This window comes from Tachypleus tridentatus, chromosome 7, assembly GCF_004210375.1.
Source record: "Tachypleus tridentatus isolate NWPU-2018 chromosome 7, ASM421037v1, whole genome shotgun sequence".
Classification (NCBI taxonomy): Eukaryota; Metazoa; Arthropoda; class Merostomata; order Xiphosura; family Limulidae; genus Tachypleus; species Tachypleus tridentatus.
The window spans coordinates 67233500-67246405 of record NC_134831.1 but is presented as its reverse complement, the minus strand read 5'-3'; positions in this window follow the sequence as shown (position 1 = coordinate 67246405).

Sequence of the window (12906 nt, the reverse complement as noted above, 5' to 3'; positions counted from 1 at the left end):
TACCCGTAGGGGAGGGCACGCGACCACGCGCCTCCTCTTCGGTTTATATTTTTAATTTTCCCCCAGTTTCTCTAAAATTTCTAATTTCGCTATATAGATTATCACAGTTTTATGTTATTTAGCTTTAATTTACATCTAACTCACTCAAAATCCTATTCGTGGTTTCCAAAATTCTAATTTCAACATAGTCGCGATTCGCGGTAGCTTAGTGACGTCATTAAAGTGGCATATTATAACACTCGTTTAACCAAGGTAGCGGAAATAATAAAGTTTAAATTTATAAATTTAGTTTATTTTGAATTTCGCTCAAAGCTGCTCGAGGGCTATCTGCGCTAGCCGTCCTTAATTTAGTAGTGTGAGACTAGAGGGAAGGCAGCTAGTCATCACCACTCACCGCCAACTCTTGGGCTACTCTTTTACCAACGAAAAGTGGGATTGATCGTAACATTATAACGCCCCCACGGCTGAAAGTGTGATCGTTTATGGTGCGACGGGGATTCGAACTCGCGACCCTCAGATTACAAATCGCACGCCTTAACCCACCTGGCCATGCCGGGCCCAAAATAATATTAGGAGAAATATATATTATACGCAAATATAAATGTTAAGACTTGCCACTCCTTTTTCAATACCTTATAGCTGTGATGCACATAAGTGTCAGTGAGCACCTATTTTTGCGAATCATAAATTAGAGTAAAATTAGCACAAAATTCAATTTCAAAGCATCTTTTTTTTTCCAAAATTTCCTGTGGTGCATGTACCCAAATTACTCTCGCAACGGTATGGTTTGCACACTGACCAATCCAATTGTGCTTCTTCTACTCCTGTTAGCGAGCATTGTTATCACAACGTGAACTATCTTTCAAAAATCGTTCATAGGTTGGAGACGTTTTGTTTATGACGTACAAAACAAAGTACACTTTTGCCGTAAAATCAATAACATTAAATGACATTAACAGGAGATAAAATATGTTAATTGTCCAATGTGTTTTAATTTTAAATAGCACTAAATTGAATAAAGTTTGAAAAGACAGGCTGGTTATTATTATGTTCCCGCAACAAGAAATTTCTGAAACGTTCCGATTTCTTAACACCACCCACTGCCAACTCTTGGGCTACTCTTTCTGATACTATTCGTTGATAAAAGACAAATATGATTTTAGGAAAATATTATAAAAATTCCTGTTTGAGAACAAGATAGAACTAGAAAAAATACTTAAAATTAATTAAGCCGGTTATTTTTCGTTCCTTTTCTGTTATTCTAGTCAGCCCTAGGGTATCCTAGATGAGGCGAATTTCGGATCGTAATGAAAAGACGAAAATTCACACCCATTTTTACTTAATTTCACCCACCATAGTACGAAGTTACTTGTTTTAGTTTGACGCGTTTTCACGATGGATATATTCAAACATTAATGCAACGATCGGAAATAAGTGTAATATAACGACGACATTATTCTCGTTAGATGTCAGTAAACATCGCCTTGATTTTATTACGACTCATTCTCATTGCTTATTGACTAATTTGTTTGTTTGTTGTAAAGCACAAAGCTATCTGTGTAATGCCCACTTCGGGTATCGAGACTCGATTTCTATCGTCATAAGTCTACTGAATTAACACTGAAGCCTGGTAATTAGGGTGCTCAACGGGAAATCTGCAGGTCACGGATTCGAATCCTGGTTTCCAAATATGCTTACCATTTCAGCCACAAGGGAGTAATAATTTTCTCGTTTCATTCTAAATTTTCTGCTGAGCTTAGGTTCTTGGCACACTTAGTGTTGATGTTATCGTTTCTGTCAAGTCAATCCGAAACTGCACCCACTTATGACTGGTAATATAACTGGATACAACGGGTTATTTAGTATTGTTAAAGTCGCTTCTTTCAGAAACATGTCCTCCAGATTGTTCTTGCATCGAACTGAGATTTAGGTGTTTTGTAATTTGGTTGTCTATTATTCCGTAGGTTTCTTCATACATGAGTTTGGAAAGTGGATTTGGTTTCAAGATTCATGTGGCCTCAGATGTGCATGATCACAAGGAATTTCGGTGTGTTGAGATAGTACCTTCATTTACAGAAATGCCATTGCTCTAACAAACATGATTATGCTGACTAGAGTAATCTTTATTTGAAGGCCCGGCACTAAAATGCTCGCCCTTTCAGTCGTGGGAGCGTTATAATGTGACGATCAGTCACACTATTCGTTGGTAAAAGAGTAGTCCAAGAGTTGGCGGTGGGTGGTGATGACTAGATGCCTTTCCTCTAGTCTTACACTGCGCAGGTAGATAGCCCTGCTATCTTTAATATTTAAATTTATTATTATATTATATTATATTATATTATATTATATTATATTATATTATATTATATTATATTATAAATATTTAAATTTATTGTGTAATAGCTGACAAAGAATAAGGTAATGTGAGTGTTAGACACATATAACGGTCTATTGTGTTTTAATTGGCCTCCCACAAACAGCAGTGTTATTACAATAGTTAACATCTAGTATTATGACAGTATTACATCCGCAATGGTAACCTCAGAATTGTGAAAAGTTATGAATCTGCTTATCAAAGCATCACACAAAGAGTAAAATATCATTTTTTTTTAATTACAGAGTTCTTAGCAAACACAGATATCCTGAAATCACAAGCCAAGTTTTTTAGCTATCCTGTCCTACTCTTACAAATCCTCTAAAAGCTTTTTCATGGTTTATAATTTCCTAATTTTTTGAAGTTTATTGCTTTAATCCTATTGCTACTTTCCAATTTTTTGTAATTTCCCTTCCATATTTAACACATTCTTCTAATGTTTCTTTAGACTTTTGTTCATATTATCAGTTTTAATTCACGATTTTACGAACCATGTAAGATATTCAACGCATTCTCAACATTTACCAAATATTTATTAACATTTAGAAAAAGTCTTTGTTCAATAGCTGTTAAACCTTCTCGATAAGAAATCTCGTGATTGGATTTATGCTCGAAACTTACAATTAACGTAAAAATAAAATATAAATTAGCTGTAGTATCTACTTTAATATGTTTGTTTACTGTTGTATCAGAAAATTAAATGAACTGTTTTTAGAATTGACATTTTATGAAACAGCAAGATTGACGTTACGCGTAAACATTTATGACGAATTAACAATGTTTGCCTCAAAAGCTTTATATACATAAATTGAAAAGCATTTACCTCCCGTATGGAGCCACAATACTTACTCATTCTACATGAATACGAATGATTTGTTATTCCAAACAATTATTTGTTATTAAACCAGTATGTTTTAATTTTTTTTTTTAATGCCATATAATCAGAGGAGTTATTAAAGAATGACAAGACCTGATGGATTTAAGTTAACCTATGGTAAGGCTCAAAATTACTAAGTTTAAACCGAAAACATGGATTGAAAAAAGGAAAGATAAAACACCAATGAAACTTGAAACCATAAGTAGATATTACATTATACAATTTATAATTCCATCATACCAGCACACACACACACATCTATATATATATATACACACATTTGCACTCTTTATATTGATTTAACTGATCTAAAAGTGTAATTTCTATACGATATTATAGATATTTTAACGATATTAAAACTTATCAAATATATTGAAATATTCTAATCATGTGGTTTATGCTTCTAGTGCTCCCTGACGTAAACTTTACCAAATAATACTTAAATAAATAGTACGATAAACGCACTCGACTTACAATCAAAAGTTACAATGAACATTAAAATTGTATGTTAATGCCTATATAATTTCGTTGGGAAAGTTTAGAAACATAAATATTTAACTATTTAAGTTATTCACGTTTTGGGGGAGGTAAATATGTAATATTTTAGAGAATCTGAATGAACCAGCCAACATACGTCAGTTAATTACTGTTGTTTTGTTTTTATCTATTGGAGCGGTAGTTTTTATTTTATTTTTTCTTGTCAGAACAGAACCAGTTTCTGCGTGAAAAGTATTGGAAAGGTTCGATGTTATCCTCAAAGATAGCGCTTTGCTGACTAACACAATTTTTGTTTTAAGTTTGTTTAGTGTCAGGTAGACGAATCTTAGAACATCTAATTAGTTACCCTGACATCTTGTTCGAAATCTGATGAATTTGTGGAAATTCTAAATGATAAATTCATCTCTTCTAACAGAATTATTTGTTGACGTCACTGCTTGTCTGGATGAGTTAAGATGTCAAACGTGCACTAAACTCTTTAGAGATGTCAGCTTAACATATATATTAAGTTTAGGTATTTATCTTAATAGTTTTATAAGTTTAAAAAGTGTTTCTTTTGAAAAACTGGAACCATTTCAGTGTTTTGACAGCCCCTACTACTCTTACTGTGTGTGTGTTTATATATATATTATAAGTATCAAGAAAGATTGTACATATTATATATCCCAAGGATTGTACAGCACTTATCGATAAAATGAATTACAATACCTCGAATTTAAGACGGCGATTGCTATTGGTAAAAGTTTAGGGGCAGGCTTCCAGGTCTGTAAATGTTACGAAAAGTTCGAATCCGATTGAAAAATGATGCCTGTACACAGAAGGGGGGGGGGTAATCGGATTTAAACAAAATTGCTTTCTAAACTCTTCAGCATGCAACACATAAAGACGATTTGAGTCAACCTTTAAGCCGATTAAGACTGGAGAGAGTGTAACTAATCGGAATCGATCTTACAGTGTTGGCAATGTTTAACGGAGAATTTTCGTTTGAATACGAAAAAAAAAAGAAGTTTTTCATCTAATATTTTCTTTAGCTTAGTTTATTCATGGAACGTTGAATATCTGTTGAAATCCTATAATACTTTGAATATTTTCCCTTTAAATCCATCGGAACTTTGTAAAGCCATATATCTTTCTACGTATATATTCTTACATAATAATTTTTTTTGTCCAAACTATTACGAAATTCAATAAAACAAACCTTTTGGGGAAAAATATTCATATAGCGATAATATTAAATGATATAGAGCAAAAGGACACAACATCTCAAAGAAGGAAGATCAGTATTTTTCATCCGAGCGAAAAGTTCACAAACAGAGCATTTAGAACAACAATACTGGCTTCGAAACCAAATTCAAATATATTCTTGAGCAATGCCCCTATCCTGAAACTCAAGGGTGTGGTTATGAAACAGACCTTCCAATTCAGAAAACATTAAAGTGAACTTGGGCATTTCTTGTCGTGTCGGTATAAAGGATTTAAAGTTAACAAAGACCCACAAATGAACATTTCAAAATTTGTATATATATAGTCTAAGACTGATTTTGCCCTCCTTCGCAGAAGTGTTATACAAAGGAAAATATGATGACGGACAATAATACATAATAAGACCATCAGACTGACTTGGTTTGTTTAGAATTTCACACAAAGGTACAGGAGGACTATCTGCGCTAGCCGTCCCTAATTTAGCAGTGCCAGACTAGAAGGAAGGCAGCTAGTTATCATTACCCACCGTCAACTCTTTGGCTACTGTTTTACCAACGAATAGTGGGATTGACCGTAACATTATAACGCCCCCATGGCTGAAAGGGCGAGCATGTTTGGTGCGACGGGGATTCGAACCTGCGAAACTCAAATTACGAGTCGAACGCCTTAACACGCCTGGCCATGCCGGACCTAGTGTTAATGTAAGTAGTCTAAAGTAATGTACTCCATAATTTGCTTTTATTTAAAATGAATTTGCAGAAATGGAAAGTAGGGTTAGAATATGAGAGCTTTACCACGATGGTAAAGTCACACGTGTGTCAAATTTTGGCATGGATTCAACACTACAGTTTTACAGTTTAATGCCGTATCACGAACTAGGACATATACCCTTATTTTATGCGACATGTTTAGCGTTACTAACATGTAATTGTAAGAAACCCCAGGTGATAATAAAGAATATGCTATAATATAGAACTGTGCAGAAGTGTTAGGACAAAGTCAAAAATTGTGTTTCAGGCTACTTTCAAAGAACAATGGAAAGTAAATCACATCAAAATGTCATTTATCTTTATATTTAGTACAACAGAAATTTCCACTTTTGCTTTAATAACTGCAGTCTTTAACACATTGTTACAGCATTTTTAATCTAAATGTCCTTTGGGATTTTACTTCACAGGTTTCTAATACACTCTTGTACAGTTTCTTTTGATTTGTTAAGTTTCTTTTCTCTCAAGTTCAAATATGCTCAATTGGGTTGAGAATGGGACTCTGTGGTGGGTATTGCATCATTTGAATGACTCCAGTAGCTCTTTCTTAGCTTAGTCATTTCTGCATCGATTGGATGAGTATTTGGGGTCATTATGTTCTTGATAGCAGAATATTTATCAATAATACGCAAATCACTAGGTATACCATGACGGGTTAGTGTCTAATGGTATTTGCATTGGGTCTATTATTCCCTCAGCGGAACCCCCCCTCCCCTGAACCATCACACTGTTTTCCCCAAGCTTGATGGTGGGTGCTATGCATTAAATTAAATATATTTAAATTTTTTTCCGCCGGACGTACAACCTACGCTTTGAACCAAATATTTCAAACCTGGATTCATCTGTCCATAAAACAATTTTCCAATTAACAACAGTCCAGTTTTCGTAAGTTTTAAAACATTTCAGTCTCTTGACAATATTTGGAGATAGATCGAAGTAAAAGATTTTCAACTGCTACACAACGAAATATTCTATTCATGTTGAGTTTTGATGCTGTAGATCTGGACACTTTTATTCATGTTGAGGTTTGATACTGTAGATCTGGACACTTTTGTTTCGTTTGATACTTAGTTGTTTATCTCATACTTGAGTGGCAGTCTTCCTTCTGTCCCGGAAGCTGCATCAATGAAGATACTTTACATCAGTATCACTGAGTTTAGGTGTTCTGCCACTTCCCTTCCTATTTGCAAATTCACCTGTCTCGGTCTCACGATCTAGGGTGTGCTTGACAGTGTTTGGGGAGCATTTCAAGTTTGCAGTAATTATCGGAGAGACTAAACATTATCATGTGAAGATTTTATATAGACTCTCTACTCTACTGATAATTCTCAACATTTTGTGGGTTCTGGCATGACACAAAACTTAATATATATTGTTAAACACTGTTTTTATCAAGGTTTATTTGTCGAGTGCTATTAAACTGATTTCTTTTAGCATACACCTGTATTATATGCTAGCTTCTTTCTACATAGTTACGACACTGCATAAAGTAACATGATAGTTATTTCAGACCCTAAGTTTAATTAGTATGCTCATTCAAATAAAACCTTTAAGACATGGAGTTCATACAAGTATATTGACATTTTAAAGAATGATACGTATTCTTACTCTGACTTATTAAAGTGTCAAAAGGAATCAGTGAAGCATTGCCATAATGTTTAAAGTTACAATCTGCAATTGAAAAAATAGACCCATAAAACGGGAATAATAATAAAATATTCTCTAGTCTTAACACTTTTAACCAATACTATATATCAACCCTTCGAGGTCTATCGCACCCAGTACTAAAAAAAATAAAAAAAAACAAAAAACTTTTGTCTAATATCAAACGTTGTCCATCCAGCAGGTAGACAGAAATACAGTTGTAGTTTAAATAAATAAAATTCATGGCAGGTATTTCGATTTAACACTTTGCATCTCAAGAAGAAGTTCAAAGCGCTCAGAAGAGACCTTCTCTTCGCCCTACAAGCGAAGTTAGATTTAGCTGGACTAGTGATTAATAGCTATACCTACAAAATTTAAAGTTAACGAGATTATGCAGTCAATTGGTGGTAAAGGTCCGTTGGTGTTTCGCGAGAGGTTAAATATTGTCTCCATTAAAAAAACAACACACAACACGAGGGTAGGGATCTGTAATTTAGCTATGGGAGGAAAACGAGAGTTCCCCGAGAAAAACCCACTTTCACTAACCAGATGCAGAAAAATATACCTGGTTAGTGCTGTAAACAAAAAAAAAAGATAATTAGACAAGATAATCATAACTAAATTGAGATAAAAAACATTAGCAAATAGAATTGAGTGTATTAAAGGGTGAAATGTGCGGTTGCCAAGAGGAGAGGATGGCTGATAAATGTGTAAACTGGGCTGTAAGCGAGTTACGATTTACTACTTTTTATAAAATTTAGTGGCTAGTTGAAGTAAACGTGTTTTAATAGGTGGTATGTCGTATATTTTATCAAGGTAGCAATGGGGAGTGTAGCGTGGTAGATAGAAGGCAGTCCTGAGAGCCATGTATTGTAATGCTTGTAATTTTTTGGTGAGAGAGTCGGGCATGTTACAGAGTAGCGTGCAACCGTATTCGACTAGAGGTCTAATGTACACTTTATATATGTAAAAACGGCTCGTTTGGATTCAGAAAAATTTTTACGTATAGGAACGAACAACGTTTCGACCTTCTTCGGCAATGAAGGTAGGAGATGCGTTGACTGGTACGTGATATAATTATGTTAATATGGGTTGACTAGATAAGTTTAGAACTAAAATGGATACCTAGAAATTTAACAGATTTTGAGAGGGGGATCACAGTATTATGGATCTTAATTTGTACCTTAGGCATTCTTTTCTTTTTAAAACGTCTATAGAATAAAATGGTTTGAGAAAGTTGGAGTTTATAGCGCTATAAAAATATACATTACAAATTTTACACAACGACTGTTATGGTATGAACCAAATTAAGCAAGTGAATTGTAATTAGTATATATCTTATTTAACTAATTTAGAAATTAAATTTTTAGAATAAGAATAACTAACACAACATTATTTATTTTATTTTTCACTGTTAACACTGATTATATTATGTTTTTATTTTTGGTTATTATTATTATTTTTCTACATAAATTAACTTTACTATTATTTACAAGAACTGACCAACCAGCAAGGAGCACGTCCGACATCCACAGCGTCATTGGAAGATTAGTAATTTTAAGAATTCATGAAGTAGTGTAAAAGAGAATATGTTACAATAAGTCAACCACACCACAAACTTTTATTCTTTTGTATTTTTGATTGACACATTATTATATATTCTTCTTTACTTTCATTTTCACGCATAAGTTCTTGGATATCCCTTCTAAACGGTCGTTTTCTGAATTCTAAGAAATTATGAATGGAAATTAGTATCCTAACATTAATGTGCTTCGTGTACAGTTATGATCCCTTCTCATGTTTGGCTAGTGTAAGGTTAATTATAATGTATTGAAACTTGATATTTAAACACTACACTTTTCAGTTTATAGCGACCTCTTATTATTATTACTTCAGTTCAGTTTTATCTGCAACAAGAAACCCTCATCCGAAATGGAACTTAATGTATTCATTGATGTCACTGATAATTTGTTTTGTTTTTGGTGAGTTTTGTAAACTTATTAACGTAGTACAATGCTTTATTGGTTTTGGTTTGTTTTGATTTTCGCGCAAAGCTACATGAGAGCTATCTGCGATAGCCGTCCCTAAGTTAGCAGTGTAAGACAAGAGGAAAGGCAACTAGTCGTTACTACCCACCGCCAACTCTTGGGCTACTCTTTTACCACCGAATAGTGGGATTAACCGCCACATTATGATGCCCCCATGGCTAAAAGGTCGAGCATGTTTGGCGTGAAAGGGTTTCGAACCTGCGACCCTCAAATTACGAATCGAGTGCCTTAACCACCTGGCCATGCCGGGCCTACAATGCTTTATTTCTGCTATTTAAGTTATTCATTGCTATTCGTAAAGCATAGTGTTCTGATGTAGAAATAATACTCATGTTTGATGACGACATTTGAGCAGTTACTAGTGTGGCTTTGTAGTATAATACTACAATATGTTTTGCATGGACATTATAAGTATAAGCCAAAAACTTACTCCTTCTCTCTTCTATAGAGAATTATTAGCAGAAAGCGAAACCCCAATATCTTGTTGGATTCTGTAGAGAAGATAGTGCAACACAATATCATGCTATTTATACGATAATAGCTTCCGGATATTTATGATTATATGTCACCGTAAGTCAACTGTGTGGTAATATTACTCTGTCATCATACTTTGCTCTTCTGCTTTATCAACTTCAATTGCTACATCGATTCGACATTTAGATAGTTTGGTTATTTCTTTCAGTTTTGCTTCTGGCATCAAACACTGGCTTTCTGAAGGCTATTAGTACTTCATGACACTCTGAACATACGAAAGTTTTCTAGAAAATTTGTCACGTAAGATAACTCGTGCTCTTTTTTTCTTCTCTTCTTTTTGTGTCTCTCAGAATAAATATAAGATATCTGCAAGTAGCAGCATACATGAAACAGAAAGGTAAACGACCAGTGTTGAAACAGGTGCCAGTCCCCAACAACGCCATAAACTCAAACACTTCATGAAGCCTGGAACGCGTTTGTGTTCCTCCTTGTGTGCGGACAAGTCATGTCCTGTTTGCTTTCACACGTCTTTAGGGTCGAGTGGATACTGCGTGTTTGATGTGGAGGAAGAGGCTTACATGCTCACGTGTTGAGTCTAGCCAGCAATTAGCAACGTAGCCATCTATAGAAGCCAATCATAACGCTACTGAAGGGCCCACCCACGCTTTCACGCGTGTAGCAACGAAGTGAAGATGTATGCTGCCCGGGAAATACATTAACATTTATATTGGTGACCAAACATCGACCATCATTTTGAGTTTTATTTACACAATGCAATACTAACGAATAGGAAGCTGTTGATTTTGGTAAGTCTATGTGAGTCGCTTACCACGTACGTACACGTATAAGTTTTAAAGGAAAAATTACGATGATAAACTAGTGTAGTTGGTAAAACAACTACTACACAATACGAAAACAAATATAAGACTACAAACTAAGTTACCTGTGGGTTCGTTATAGCATTCAATTGGAAAAATAGACTTCGAATGACTGGTACTGCTAATAATATAAATTACAATCCCTATAATGTAGGTTTTAGTTTTGTTTTACGTTATGCTGTATAATGAAGTTAAAACTTTCATATCCTAAATAAAAAATGCATAAAGAGAGCACTAACTGAAGACCACATTTTAAATAAAAGCATATAAAAATAAATGTAGATCCCAATAATTAAACAATCAAAGTTCTTATCTTATATTCAAAGTAGTGAATCAGAAATTGCTGGAATCAAGAGGTTACTAAAATTATCGGTTACATGACTATTCTACGAAAAATATAATTATTTATAAGATTTCTGCTTTTAACGTCCATAGTGTATTTTGAAATAAATTATATTCTGCATGTTTCCTTAATTAAAAAAAAAACAAAAAAAAACACCAAGTTACAGAAATTTCAATCCTCCAAACGCAATTGTATGTAAGTGTCTAGGATAATAATAACAACTACACACATAAACGTATTAATTTAATTTAGAAACCACACGGTATAATGAAGAAAATATTCATATTATTTAGTAGGTGTATTTTTGATACTGTATGCATTATTACAAATTGTTTTTAACTACAGTATTTGACAATTTAAAACAAATATTTTTGGATAGCTTTTTTTGCTTGTTTTGTGAAGTACCGAGTGTATAATGGACTACATGTTATTTACACACTGCTGGAATTGAGCCTTAATGTTAGCTCTAGAAGCTTTCAAGCTTACCGCTGAGTTAGTTGGGGGCTTGGATAGATCCTGTTGTATGCGTAACACTTGCAACATCATTACTGTTTGCCTTCGTATATATATACATATATATAAATGAATTGAAAATTTTCATAGCTTACCATTACAAAAAACCCAACAAAAAAACAGCAACCTGAGTCCACTTATATAAAACAATCGTATACTTTTTACATTATTGTACGAAAAAATACAACAACAAATTACTTAATTTTGAAATAAGTAGTAGGGTTTAAAATTAAAACACCTTTGATTAAGAAACAAGATAGTCCGTTATGAGGTGCCTTTGTCGAGCATTTGTTTAAAGTAGTTCTTAAGCCACTGAAATTTCGATTACTCAAATGAAGTTGATTAGTTATAAAGTTTTTTACAAATATGCATATAATTGCTTTATTGGGAGAAAAAGATTTCTTTCGAACAATTTTAAGGGAAAGAAACGAAAAATTAACAATAACAAATTAATATTTAGCAATGTATTTGGTTTTGTAATTTAGCACAAAACTGCGCATAATATTGAACTTAAAGACTAGATGGAGATCGGGTTGTCAACAGCACCACCTTTAACACATACACTATGATTAAATAGTCAACTAATAATTGCAAACTCTGAGCCATGTGATAGCAGTCCAAGCATGCTAACTACTAGGCCACAATTACCTTTCCTTAAGTGAATCATATAGGTTACATTTCTGTTGTTCATACTGTTTAACAATTTAGCATTCCTTAGGTAGAAAAATCTAATAGAAGGCAAATTATCGAAACCATTCACAATAGTTTAATATTAAATAAAAGTATTCCAGAGCAGGTCTTATAAATGGCACAAATATAAACCAGTTTTAGTTACTGAAATCACATATCAGTACCCCAAATGGAATAGAAAGTGTATTTCTATTTAATTACCTGCACCAATACGTATCGGGTATTACTCAAGTAGAGTTAAGTCAGAGCATATTGTTAGTTAATATTAAGCCTGAAGTGTGTGATAAAAATCACGTAAACTGCAGGTATTTTGTAAAAATATATCTGCAGGTTAAATTTTAGGCCTCTTGATCTTTTATGTTTCGATATGTTTTGGTGTCCAACCCGTAAATAATAAATTAAATATAGTAAGGTAGAGTAAATTATTAATTTTTAAAGGAGGAATAACTTACCAAATCAAACCGCTCACTTAGATCCTGATAGAAACATTTTACGAGGCCTATTTTCCTTATTTCAGCCGCAAACGATTTTATTTTATTTATCTTTGTTTGATTTCTTTGTTTTTTGAATTCCGCGCAAAGTTACACGAGGGCTATC